This window comes from Heteronotia binoei, chromosome 1 (assembly GCF_032191835.1).
Source record: "Heteronotia binoei isolate CCM8104 ecotype False Entrance Well chromosome 1, APGP_CSIRO_Hbin_v1, whole genome shotgun sequence".
Taxonomy (NCBI): domain Eukaryota; kingdom Metazoa; phylum Chordata; class Lepidosauria; order Squamata; family Gekkonidae; genus Heteronotia; species Heteronotia binoei.
The window spans coordinates 9,234,755-9,249,361 of record NC_083223.1 but is presented as its reverse complement, the minus strand read 5'-3'; positions in this window follow the sequence as shown (position 1 = coordinate 9,249,361).

Here is a 14,607-nt window from a genome sequence, read left to right as displayed (position 1 = left end):
GGGATTAAACTGTTTCAATGATAGGATTGTTGGTTTGGCTTTTGAGATGAGATTTTATTACGTACATTTTTTTTTGTGCGTTTCCTCAGTTGGTGACTTTACTGCCAGCTTGACGGCCCTTGCGGGGGGGGGGAGGGGACAGGTGAGGTAAAAGTTTTGTAAAATAAGGGAAAAAATTAACATGTTGATACTGGGTTTGTGTCAGGTGATGGAGAGGAGTTGGGCATTTTCTGTGTCCCCCCCCCCCCTTATAAGTAGGGGGTTTCCCAGTCACATCACACACTACTTGATCTTTTTGACTGGAGATGCTGAGGACTGAACCTGAGACCTTCTGTGTGCCAAACAAGGGCTCTTTCTCTGTTTCACAGCCCCTCCTTCATAACAGTAGTCGATCACATTTGTCTCCAGGATCTGATGAGATCATCAGGAAGCCTTACATAAGAACATAAGAGAAGCCTTGTTGGATCAGGCCAATGGCCCATCCAGTTCGACACTCTGTGTCACACAGTGGCCAAAAAAACCAGGTGCCATGAGGAGGTCCATCAGTGGGGCCAGGACACTAGAAGCCCTCCCACTGTGCCCCCCCAAGCACCAAGATGCAGAGCATCACTGCCCCAGACAGAGAGTTCCATCTATACCCTGTGGCTAATAGCCACTGATGGACCTCTGCTCCATATGCTTATCCAATCCCCTCTTGAAGCTGGCTGTGCTTGTAGCCGTCACCACCTCCTGTGGCAGTGAATTTCATGTGTTAATCACCCTTTGGGTGAAGAAGCCTTCCCTCCCTATTACCCGAACCTTTTAACTTGGAGATACTGGGAATTGAACCTGGGACCTTCTGCATGCCAAGCAGATGCTCTGTCACTGAGCCATGGCTCCAGCCAACGTTTCTGGTCTTGAAGGGGCCACTGAACCTCCTGTTTTCTTCCACTGCTATAGACAAATATGGCTCCCCATCCGGAATGTTCTTGCTTCTAGTGATCTTCATTTGTTTATAAGGTTGCTTGAGGCGACCCAGAGGCATGCTGTCTAGGGTCACTTGACATCGTGGATCAGGTTCACTCGCTTCTGTCACAAGCTTTGACTCGATGCGCTTTGGAATAAAAATAGAACAGCAGCCTGAGCCCACAGTTTGTGTCGACGGAGGCTTCGGATACAACAGCCTGGGCATTCTTTGGGACAAACTTGGGTGGGCGTGGATCCTTCTGTGGTTTTTAGAGGGAATAGCAGAGCTGCGAGGCCCTGACTTGGATCAAATTAGGTGATGGTGTAGACTCAGAGGTGGAGGAGAGAGAGATTAATGTGTCTCCTTACACAGTTTTGCTTTTCAAACTCTCCTCCCCGCTGCAGGGTAGGAGCTTTCTTGAATCACTTCTCTCTTCTTCAGATACAGCTAGAATGTGAGTCCATCTGTCCATGTCTCTTGGAGAATGGAGTGATTTCAGATCCCAGATGACAGTAGCAGGCGTGATTGGATTGGGGGTGATATGCAAAGGGATAGCAGGCATGGAGAAATCAGCACTGGGAATGAGACAGGAAACCTAGGTCTCGATTCAGTCCAGGAGGGCGCATTGTCTTGAGCTTCATTATCCGTAGCGATTCAGCAGTTTTTCAGAGACATATACAGAACAAGATATAAGACAAGATACAGGGCAGGTGGACATCTTAGCTGTATCTGAAGAAGCGAGCTGTGACTCGCAAAAGCTCATACCCTGCCACAAATTTTGTTGTTCGTTAAGACCTGGTTTTTTTTTGTTTTTTTTTTTGGAGCTTCCTTGCCTAAGAGTTCCTCCATTCTTTCCCTCTATTGTTGGAAGCTGTTTCCTGTCCCGTATGGATACAATAGGCCGTGGCCCTCGGTAGGAAGGAACTCTGCGGGTTATAATCTTGCCACAAGGAAGAGAGGAGGGAATCCGAAGGCCAGCTGCAGTAGAATGTTTGGTACTCTGCTAAGATGACTTTGTGAAGGCTTCTGTGAGCATATCCGGGAGGAGGGACTTGACCTCATAGATTTCCCAAGGATTAATCTGTGAGCAGGATTTTTTTCCCGGAGACTATCCGAGGGGAAGGGTCTGATGGCGAGTCATGTTTATTTGTTTTTATCATATTTATATCCTGCCTTCCACTAACGGGCTCAGGGTGGCCGATCTGTTCAAGGGCGCTGCTCTCACACGTTAGCAGGGGTGGAATGCTAGCGGGAGCTCCTTTGCATATTAGGCCACACCCCTCTGATGTAACCAGTCCTCCGAGAGCTTGCAAAAAAGAGCCTTGTAAGCTCTCGGAGGACTGGCTGCATCAGGGTGTGTGGCCTAATATGCAAAGGAGCTCCTACTAGAATGCCACCCCTGCGTATTAGCATACTCGCTGGGTAGCCTACAAAAACAAGACTTCTAGCACAATTAAGGTTGCCAATTAGGGTGCCTGAAGATTTTTTTTGGGGGGGGCAGGGAGCAGGGTTTGGAGAGGAAGCCAAGCAAGGTATAATGTCATAAAGGGCTCTCTCTGAAGCTGCCATTTTCTCCAGGGGAGGTGCTTGCTGTTCTCTGAAGATCCGTTGTCATTCCAGGAGATCTCCAGGCCCCAAGTAGGGGGAAAACTGTGTTGCGTTGGGGCAGGGAATGGAGATTTTTGGTAAAATTGAAATACACAGAGCCTTGGACTCTGCTGATTGGCATTCGCTGGTGATCCCTGGCCTTAGATATATCCGGCTATCTTCGGCCAGGGCCTTTTCTGCTCTGGCCCCAATCTGCTGGAACTCTCTGCCAAGTTTCATCCAGGCTCTGCGAGACTTAGCAGGGTTCCGCATGGCTTGTAAGGTAGAGATGTTCCGCCAGGCATTTGGTTGAGGGCAGCAGAGGTTCCACCTAGCACTCCCACTTCTTTCACCCTCCTCCCTCAAGATAGTGATGCCATTCAGAACTTGGGTGCCATCTTGTTTTTTCTAGAGTCTAATGTTTTATTGCCTGCTATTTCAGCCGTAATTTTCCTTTTGCTGGTTTTATATTACGGCAAACTGCCTTGAGCCTGGTTTCCGGGAAGGGTGGTCGAAATTCCAATAAATAATAATCATAGTTTGCAATACCTACTTTCTTATCAGAAAGGGCTTTTTTTTTTAACAAGGAACACACAGGAAAGCAGTTCCGATTGCCTTGGCATCAGGGGGAGTGGCCTAATATGCAAATGTCCTGGGAGTGCCCACTGATGGACCTCCTGATGGAACCTGGGTTTTTGGCCACTGTGTGACACTGAGTGTTGGACTGGATGGGCCATTGGCCTGATCCAACATGGCTTCTCTTATGTTCTTATGTGACACAGAGTGTTGGACTGGATGGGCCATTGGCCTGATCCAACATGGCTTCTCTTATGTTCTTATGTGACACAGAGTGTTGGACTGGATGGGCCATTGGCCTGATCCAACATGGCTTCTCTTGCCTTCTTATGTCTGGGGCAGTGATGCTCTGTATTCTTGGTGCTTGGGGGAGCACAGTGGGAGGGCTTCTAGTGTCCTGGCCCCACTGATGGACCTCCTGATGGCACCTGGTTGTTTTTGGCCACTGTGTGGCACAGAGTGTTGGACTGGATGGGCCATTGGCCTGATCCAACATGGCTTCTCTTATGTTCTTATGAGTTCCTGCTGTGGCTCCCAAGTCGCAGTTTGATCACCCCTGCTCTGAACTGTCCTCAAAAGATGCTGAACACTGCCCAAACAGATAGTACTTTGCTCACCGGGAACAAAGCCATCTTGAAACAAGGATTTCGAGTAGGACTAAAACACCATGCATGCGCTGCTCAATCCATGGATACGACAGAATGGGCAGGGTAGGTCTGCCGTTACGAAGCGCACTCCATTCCTGTGTCCCAGTATCAGGAAGCACGAAAGGGACACATTAAATGCTTCATAAATTTTACAGCACTTGCATAAAGTTATTCAGGCCTGAGAGACCAGAAATCAGGAAACTTGCAGGTCTCTCATCACACAAATCATGCCGCAACAGAACACAAGAATTAGCCCCCCCCAAAATGTACTTGAAGGGCTATCTAGACGAGGGGTTTCAAACATGCAGTTCGGGGGCCAAATCAGGCCCCCGGTCGGCTCCTATCAGGCCCCCGAGCAACTGGCTGTCATCTGCTTCCTTCTCCTGCTCTCTTGCTTCCTTCTGCATCTCAGCTTGCTTTGCCAGGCTTGCTCAATCGCACAGGAGCTACAGAGCAAAGCCTCTATTTTCTCCATTGGCTGAGGCTCCTCCCTTGGGGAGGAATAGCTTGCTTTGTCCGGCTCCCTCAATCGCGCAGCAGAACTACTGAGCCAAGCCTCTCTTTCTTCTGTTGACTGAGGTTCCTTCCCCGCCCCCCATCCCTGGGGTAGGAAGGAAAGAGCCAGAGCTTCCTTTGCCCGATTCCCTCGATCCCCTGGGAGAAATACAAAGAAAGCACCTTTAAGACCAACGAGTGCTAACGTTTTAAGCACGGTTTTAAGTTTTTAAAAAATATGTGTTTGTCTGTGTTCTTTATAAAAACGTATATCTCTGCTAGCTAATCTTAAATAGGTATACACATGGCCCAGCCCAACAAAGTCTCTTTTATGTCAGATCCGGCCCTCATAACAAATGAATTCGACACCCCTGGTCTAGACTATTGCTTTTATTAGACAATACATGAACAGCTGTGACTCCAAGCAGCACTTTTAAGACCAATAGATTCAGATTCAAGAGATTCAGATGGGTAGCCAAGTTTTGGTCTGAGGCAATGGTGGCCAAACTGTGGCTCAGGGCCCACACGTGGCTCTTTCACACACACTGCGCGGCTCTCGAAGACTCCACCACCCCATCAGCCATCGTGGAGAAGGTATTTCTCTCTTTAAATCACGTCTCCAAGCCAAGACTCCCAAGGCTCTTCTTACAGGGCTCTTAGTAAGCTCCAGGAGGGCTGGCTACATCAGGGAGGCGTGGCCTAATGTGCAAAGGAGTTCCTGCTACAAAAAGGGGGGGAAAGCCCTGGTCTTTGCTCAGGAGAAAATGGCCCCAGAGCAAACTAATCGATGCAGGAGCTGACAAATTTAATGCCAGTAACTCACTAAGTAGAATTTTTGCTCACAAGACTCCACAGAGGGAGTATTTCCCCCAACCGTACTTGGAAATGACACCAGTCCCCCAAGCAGCATGCACAGAGAGTGTCTTTGGCATTCCTGAAGCAAGTTCTATGTAGAACGTGATGTCAGATCGAGGGTGTCAGGAGAACGGATCGGCTAGAAGCCAAGATAATCCCAGAGAGGATCGGTCTGTCGTAGCAAAATAAAAGAGAAGTCTGGCAGCGCCTTAAAGACTAACGATATTTATTCCAGCGCGAGCTTTTTAGGACTCTGAATTCACGTCCACAGAGTCATATGAGAAGGAAGATTTAGGTAGCCGTGTTGGTCTGAAGGAGCGGTGACCAAACTGGCTTGGGATACGACAGAATGGGCTCACACATTGTGTGGCTCTCAAAGCCCCTACCGCCCCATTGGCTGGCTTGGAGAATGCATTTAAAGTTAAAGTTGCTTTCTTTCCACCTCTCCACCATCCCTACCTTCCTTCTTGCAGCTCTCCAACATCTGAAGCTCTCGTCTTGGGGCTCTCAAACATCTGACGTTTATTCTAGGTGATTCTTACATCAAGCAATTTTGGCCACTCCTGGTCTGAAGCGACAGAACAACAGAGTTTAACTCTGGGCAATAGCTTTGGTGCGCATGACCACTTTTGTCAAGTTTTATTCCGGTATCTGATAAAGTCTGCATGCATACGAAAGCTCATACTCAGAATTAAACTCTGTTGGTCTTAAAAGGTTCCACTGCACTCCAATGTTGCTCTTTATGGGAAGGAAATAATTTTGAATGCATTACAAATTCGAGGAAGAAGGAACCGGAGCAAAGAGCGGGTCGGTGTGGACGCGTCACAAATTTGTTCACGTTGAATGCTCAATGTAAGAACAAATGGAGTTTTTATTTTAAGCACACACCCTTGATTTCGTACCCTCCTCCGAACTTGACCGCAGATTGGGAAAAGGAAAAAAAAAGCACAGGATGGTTAAAAAAAGGTAAAGGTGGAAGCACCAGTCATTTCCAACTCTGGGGTGACGTTGTTTTCACAATGTTTTCATGGCAGACTTTTTAACGGGGTAGTTTGCCATTGCCTTCCCCAGTCATCTACGCTTTCCCCCCAGCAAGCTGGGCACTCCTTTGACCGACCTCGGAAGATGGAAGGCTGAGTAACCTCGATCCGGCTACCTGAACCCAGCTTCCACCGGGATCGAACTCAGGTCGTGAGCAGAGGGCTTACAAAGTTGCAATAGGATACTCCCCTAACCGATTGGCCAAGGGTACCCCCGCCCAATAAATGATATGGGACTTCACCACGGAAGCTTACTGGGTTAACCTTGGGCCAGACACACACACTCAGATTAGCCCACCTCAAAGGGGTGTTGTGAGGCTTAAATGGAGGCCAGGAGATGAAGTGAGCCACACTGGCTGAAGAGAGAGATGGGGGTATTTAAAAAGTAAATAAAATACCACTGATCAGGGCTAGGAGCAGTATTTTCATTGCTTGCAAAGGTCTCCAAACTATCCAGATTATTGGGTGGGGTGGATGGATGGACGGACAGAAGGACTTTTTTGTAGCAGCGACTCCTTTGCATATTAGGCCACACACCCCTGATCTAGCCAATCCTCCAAGAGCTGACAAGGCTCTTATTTGTAAGCTCTTGGAGGATTGGCTACATCAGGGGTGTGTGGCCTAATATGCAAACGAGTTCCTGCTACAAAAAAAGCGATGGATAGATAGATAGAAGGACAGACAGACAGGTGGTGGTGGAGGAGGAGGAGAAGAAGAGGAGGAGGAGGAGGAGAAGAAGAAAAGGAGGAGAAGAAGAAGAAGAAGAAAGACACACAGAGACGGGGAGGGAGAGACAGGAAGGAAGGAGGAATGGAAGGAAGGAAGGAGGGAGGGAGGAATGGAAGGAAGGAAGGAGGGAGGAAGGAAGGAAGGAAAAATGGAAGGAAGGAGGGAGGGAGGAATGGAAGGAAGGAGGAATGGAAGGAGGAGGGAGGGAGGAAGGAGGAATGTAAGGAAGGAGGGAGGGAGGAATGGAAGGAAGGAAAGAGGGAGGGAGGAATGGAAGGAAGGAGGGAGGGAAGGAGGGAGGAGGAATGGAAGGAAGGAGGGAGGGAGGAAGAGAGGAAGGAGGAATGGAAGGAAGGAAGGTTGGTTCTTGGATGCACATACATCATTGAGAACTAGGATCGCCAGCTCCCACCCCCACCCCACCCCCCGGCCACCAACTGGATGGGAGTATGTGTCTGGGTTGGCAGATCCAGGTGGGGAAACTCCTGAAGATTTGAGTTAGGAGCCTGAGGAAGACAAGGACCTCAGAGGGGTCCAAGACCTCCGAGTCCCCCCTCCCAAGCATCCCCTTTCTCCAGGGGAAGTGATCTCCGTAGTCTGATGATCCGCTGTAATTCTGGGGGCTCCCCAGGTCCCACCTGGAGGCTGGCATCTCTACCTGCCAGCTCCTGCTACAACGACTCACGAAGAAACCACTTCTGTAAGAATTAATGCAGCATCACACAGAAAAACACTGGAAAATATATTTTCGCTATTCTAACTCTACAATGGCACCAGGCTATGCAGAAAACATATCCACACTGATATACATCTGAGACCAAAACTAGTTAAAAGTCGAGGTAGTCCCTTGTGCAAGGACCAGTTGTTTCCGACTCTGGAGTGACGTCGCATCACAACGTTTTCACGGCAGACTTTTTAACGGGGTGGTTTGCCCTTGCCTTCCCCAGTCATCTACGCTTCCCCCCCAGCAAGCTGGGGACTCCTTTGAACGACCTTGAAAGGATGGAAGGCTGAGTCAACCTGGAGCTGGCGACCTGAACCCAGCTTCCACCGGAATCGAACTCAGGTTGCGAGCAGAGCTTACAACTGCAGTACTGCAGCTTTAACACTCTGCGCCACGGGGCTCCTTCCAAAACTAGCTAGGACCATACATCTGTAACACTCTCTTTTCTCTCTTGCACAGAATTTTTATGTTATGAGACAGGAGTGGAATTCTTCATTTATTTCTTCATTTAATAGGCCTTTAATTTTCTACCTAATCGTTACTATTTTTATTATTATATTATTATTATTAGTGCTTAGCTTCTATCGATAGTCGCTAACAATATTGTTTTGGGTTGTAACAGATTCCTCTGGTATTGTAGCGTTATTTTGCTCTGTTGTTTCACTTATCTCCGTTCTATAATGTTGTACTTATCACTATACTTCTTGGAATTATTTCCTAAGATTGCTGATGTTTCATTTATTTTTGCATATTTGAATGAAGTATTCTTTGCACTGGGGGGGAAAAAACTAGCGAGGACCTCTGTTTCTCACAGTTTGCTGACCACTGCCCAAATATATTTCCTATTTCAATTCCAGCGATTTATTACGGCTAGACTGGAGTCCAGCTTTGAAAAATCAAAACTCCCTTTGGCAGATACCAGCGCTGCTGTGGCTCACTTCCTCACAAGCAACCCCGGCCCACGACTGCTTGCTGATAAAAATTAATAAAAATTTGGGAGGGATGGTGGCTCAGCGGCAGAGCATCTGCTTGGGAAGCAGAAGGTCCCAGGTTCAATCCCCGGCATCCCCCAAAAAAGGGTCCAGGCAAATAGGTGTGAAAAACCTCAGCTTGAGACCCTGGAGAGCCGCTGCCAGTCTGAGAAGACCATACTGACTGTGATGGACCGAGGGTCTGATTCAGTATAAGGCAGTTTCATATGTTCATACGTTCAATCTGGGTCCTCAAACCAGCCAGCATTTGGCTGCCTCAATAATGCCCCAAGCAACACAGAATATGTGCCAAGTTCTCCCATCTGCTGCCTGTCTTTAGCACCAGCGATTGGAGTGCCACAAGAGTCGGGTTTTAATCTAGCATCTGTCACCGTTTTGCCGTAGTAATGGTGTTTGGCATTTTCTCTACTCCCCGCCCCCCTCCCCAGTGGTCTGAAAAACCACTTGAAAGCCTGCTTTTAAGAAGAAGAAATTGGATTTATATCCCACCCTCCACTCCGAAGAGTCTCAGAGCGGCTCACAATCTCCTTTACCTTCTTCCCTCACAACAGACACCCTGTGAGATAGATGAAGATATTGGATTTATATCCCGCCCTCCACTCCGAAGAGTCTCAGAGCGGCTCACAATCTCCTTTCCCTTCCTCCCCCACAACAGACACCCTGTGAGGTAGATGAAGATATTGGATTTATATCCCGCCCTCCACTCCAAAGAGTCTCAAAGCGGCTCACAATCTCCTTTACCTTCCTCCGCCACAACAGACACCCTGTGAGGTAGATGAAGATATTGGATTTATATCCCGCCCTCCACTCCGAAGAGTCTCAGAGCGGCTCACAATCTCCTTTACCTTCCTCCCCCACAACAGACACCCTGTGAGGTAGATGAAGATTTTGGATTTATATCCCGCCCTCCACTCCGAAGAGTCTCAGAGCGACTCACAATCTCCTTTACCTTCCTCCCCCACAACAGACACCCTGTGAGGTAGAAGAAGATATTGGATTTATATCCCGCCCTCCACTCCGAAGAGTCTCAGAGTGGCTCACAATCTCCTTTCCCTTCCTCCCCCACAACAGACACCCTGTGAGGTAGATGAAGATATTGGATTTATATCCCGCCCTCCATTCCGAAGAGTCTCAGAGCGGCTCATAATCTCCTTTATCGTCCTCCCCCACAACAGACACCCTGTGAGGTGGGTGAGGCTGAGAGAGCTCTCCCAGCAGCTGCCCTTTCAAGGACAACTCCTATGAGGCTATGGCTGACCCAAGGCCATACTAGCAGGTGCAAGTGGAGGAGTGGGGAATCAAACCCAGTTCTCCCATATAACAGTCCGCACACTTAACCGCTACACCAAACTGGCTCTAGCATCTCAGAAATACAGATTTTATACATTTCACCCTGAAATTGCAATTATTATTAACACAGCAAGAACAGTAATAACAGTCAAGCAGTACAGCACGCAACTCTCTCACTCCCAGTTAGAATCACAGAGTTGGAAGCAACGTTCCCACTAAGCTGCAGAGTCTTGTGAGCAAAAATTCTACTTTGTGAGCTACTGGCATTAAAGTTGTGAGCTCCTGCATAAATTGTTGCGCTCTGGGGTCATCCTTCCCGAGCTAAGACAAAAATGTGTGAGCTGGAGGCTAAAAATCTGTGAGCTAGCTCACACTAACTCAGCTCAGAGGGAACATTGGTTGGAATAGACCCCCAGGGTCATCTAGTCCAACCCCCTGCACAATGCAGGAAACTCACAAATACCTCCCTCTAAATTCACAGGATCTTCATTGCTGTCGGATGGCCATCCAGCCTCTGTTTAAAAACCTCCAAGGAAGGAGAGTCCACCACCTCCCAAGGAAGCCTGTTCCACTGAGGAACTACTCTAAACTCACAAACACCTCCCCCTAAATTCACAGGATCCTCATTGCTGTCAGATGGCCATCCAGCCTCTGTTTAAAAACCTCCAAGGAAGGAGAGCCCACCACCTCCCGAGGAAGCCTGTTCCACTGAGGAATCGCTCTAACCGTCAGGAAGTTCTTCCTAATGTTGAGCCAGAAACTTTTTTGATTTAATTTCAACCCATCGGTTCTGGTCTGACCTTCTGGGGCCACAGAAAACAATTCCACATCTTCCTCTATATGACAGCCCTTCAAGTACTTGAAGATGGTGTTCATTGGTTATAACCGGGTAACTCAAGAGCCAGTTCGGTGTAATGGTTAGGAAGGCGGACTGTAATCTGGGAAAACTGTGTTTGATTCCCTGCTCCTCCTCCACATGCAGCCAGCTGGGTGATCTTGGGCCAATCCATTCAGAGCTGTTCCCTCATGAGCAGTTTCTGTCAGAGCTCTTTCAGCCCCACCTACCTCACAGGGTGTCTGTTGTGGGGAGAGGAAGGGAAGGAAATTGTAAGCTGCTCTGAGGGAAGGGTGAGATATAAATCCAGTCTCGTCCTCTTCTTCTTCGAAGGGGACATCACACTACATGAAATCCACATGGCCATTGTTTTATGCAAACTAGGACGTTAGACAGTGCCCAAACTGTGACTCTTTCACACATATTGTGTGGCTCTTGAAACCCCCAGCGCCTCGTCAGCTGGCTTGGAGAAAGCATTTCTCTCTTTAAATCACTCTGCCAAGTCAAATGGTGGCTTGGAGAATGCATTTAAAGTTACTTTCTTTCCACCTCTCCCTCCCTCCTCTCATCTATGTGCCTTCCTTCCTCACTCCCTCCATCCCTCATGGCTCCACATCTCACATTCATGCCTCATGGCTCTCAAACATCTGATCTGTATTCTCTGTCGTTCTTATGTTAAGCAAGTTTGGCCACCGTGCCATGGGGTTTTCAAGTACAAAAAACACTCAGAGGTAGTTTGCCTTTGCCTGCCTCTGCATAGCAGCCCTGCACTTCCTTGGTACAACAGAACTGTAAGCAGTCGCATGAATCCTAGAACCAGCACAGGAGGCAACATCAGGCGAAGGCCTCAGCCTCTCTGCCCTGTTGTTGGCCCTCCAGAGGAACTGGTTGGCCCCTGTGTGAGACAGGAGGCTGGACTAGATGGACTCTTACTGGTCTGATCCAGCAGGGCTCTTCTGAGGTTCTTATGAAGGCCTCGGCCTCTCTGCCCTGTTGCTGGCCCTCCAGAGGAACTGGTTGGCCCCTGTGTGAGACAGGAGGCTGGACTAGATGGACTCTTACTGGTCTGATCCAGCAGGGCTCTTCTGAGGTTCTTATGAAGGCCTCGGCCTCTCTGCCCTGTTGCTGGCCCTCCAGAGGAACTGGTTGGCCCCTGTGTGAGACAGGAGGCTGGACTAGATGGACTCTTACTGGTCTGATCCAGCAGGGCTCTTCTGAGGTTCTTATGAAGGCCTCGGCCTCTCTGCCCTGTTGCTGGCCCTCCAGAGGAACTGGTTGGCCCCTGTGTGAGACAGGAGGCTGGACTAGATGGACTCTTACTGGTCTGATCCAGCAGGGCTCTTCTGAGGTTCTTATGAAGGCCTCGGCCTCTCTGCCCTGTTGCTGGCCCTCCAGAGGAACTGGTTGGCCCCTGTGTGAGACAGGAGGCTGGACTAGATGGACTCTTACTGGTCTGATCCAGCAGGGCTCTTCTGAGGTTCTTATGAAGGCCTCGGCCTCTCTGCCCTGTTGCTGGCCCTCCAGAGGAACTGGTTGGCCCCTGTGTGAGACAGGAGGCTGGACTAGATGGACCACTGGTCTGATCCAGCAGGGCTCTTCTGAGGTTCTTATGAAGGCCTCGGCCTCTCTGCCCTGTTGCTGGCCCTCCAGAAGAACTGGTTGGCCGCTGTGTGAGACAGGAGGCTGGACTAGATGGACTCTCATTGGTCTGATCCAGCAGGGCTCTTCTGAGGTTCTTATGAAGGCCTCGGCCTCTCTGCCCTGTTGCTGGCCCTCCAGAGGAACTGGTTGGCCCCTGTGTGAGACAGGAGGCTGGACTAGATGGACTCTTACTGGTCTGATCCAGCAGGGCACTTCTGAGGTTCTTATGAAGGCCTCGGCCTCTCTGCCCTGTTGCTGGCCCTCCAGAGGAACTGGTTGGCCCCTGTGTGAGACAGGAGGCTGGACTAGATGGACCACTGGTCTGATCCAGCAGGGCTCTTCTGATGTTCTTATGAAGGCCACGGCCTCTCTGCCCTGTTGTTGGCCCTCCAGAGGAACTGGCTGGCCCCTGTGTGAGACAGGAGGCTGGACTAGATGGACCCTCACTGGTCTGATCCAGCAGGGCTCTTCTGATGTTCTTAGGAAGGTCTCGGCCTCTCTGCCCTGTTGGTGGCCCTTCAGAGGAACTGGTTGGCTCCTGTATGAGACAGGATGCTGGACTAGACAGACTCTCACTGGCCTGATCCAGCAGGGCTCTTGTAATATTCTTATGCACCCTATGGTATTTTAGCTCATATATCTTAATTTTTTTGGTGAGGGGGGGGGGGAACTGACAAAAAAAATTCACAGTAAACCAAAAGAAGTGCATTGTCAGGACACAGAACTCCAGTGGGGCAGCCAATGACAGCCCACTGCGTCAAAATAAAACAGAAGTCCAGTGGCACCTCATTTGGGCAGAAAGCATCTCCTCCACTCCCAATCAACCTAGTAGTGTGTTTGGATGCCAAGTTAAACTCAGCAACATTGAAAACACTGGAAGCCAAGGGCCCGATAACCATGGCAACTGCCACACTCTGTCTGAAGAAAAGCACAATGTTAAAAAGATGCCGGGGAAGTTCTCCTTGCATTTACTCAGATAAGATAACCTCGAGATATGGGCCAATAATGGCTCGCTGTCTATTCAGCTCAGGGCCCAGTCTAAATTTAAGCATTTAAGCATTGCTTCTTCTTCTTCTTCTTCTTTTGAACATATAAGTTTATTTTTTAAAATTCCAAGTCATACAGAACTTTGTTGGATGAAGTAGTATCAAGTAGATTAATTCCACGCATAACAAAATTCCTCTGTGCATAAAGTTCTATGGTATATATAACTTTTGTAGAACATCTTATTTAGCATTTAAGCTGACGTCCAGTTTGCCAGCCAATCGATAGATAAATACATATATAAATAAATATCTTATTAAGGATAAATTAACCGATAATTGGGCTAGAATTTTTTTACTTTTAAGCTAAGAACAATGCATTTTAATGCATTTCCAGCTTTAGGCCAACGCCGTTACCCAGCGTGAACGGCTTTGTTAATACTTGAGGCCGGGGGGGGCGGGGTAGGGGGGGGGAGTCATCTTTAGATGTCTGACCCGCCTCAGATTGTGTAGAAATTGGGGTGTGTGCGCATCGCTTTTGGCAATAAAATGTGGATGCTACTACCTTTCACAAAATGCAGGGGACTGAACCGCCATTCCAACCAAGGTTCCCTCTAAGCCAGGGGTGGGCATGGAATCTTGTGAGCAAAAATTCTACTTTGGGAGCTACTGGCATTAAAGGGGTGAGCTGCTGCATAACTAAGTTTGCTCTGGAGTCGTTTTTCCTGAGCTAAGGCAAGAACGTGTGAGCTGGAGGCCAAAAATCTGTGAGATGGCTCACGTTGACTCAGCTTAGACTGCAGGGGTGGACAAACGGTGGCTCGGGAGCCACATGTGGGTCTTTCACACATATTGTGCGGCTCTCAGCCCCCGCCGCCTTGTCTTTTTTTGGCGTGAAATCTTTTTTAATTGTAAGAATATTCACAACATAAAATCAAAACAATAACAACACAACAACAACCAAAAACCAGAAAGCCAATAAACAATACCAAGTAAACAACTACAAATGAACCAAAAATTGGGGGAGGGGGGGGTGAGAAGTCAATTGTATATCACTTATTTCATCTTACATATATACAAACCCTCTTTTTACTTAACCCCTCTTTCTCATTTTACCTAGTCTTCCTTATCCAACCAATCATACATAGGTTGCCATACTTTTTTGCAGTGGCTTATGTTTCCTTCAGACAATTTTACTGAGGAAAAAAGTCCATTTCTGCTGTTTCAAGCAATTTCTGTACGAATTCTTCTTTTGGGGGTATCAGTG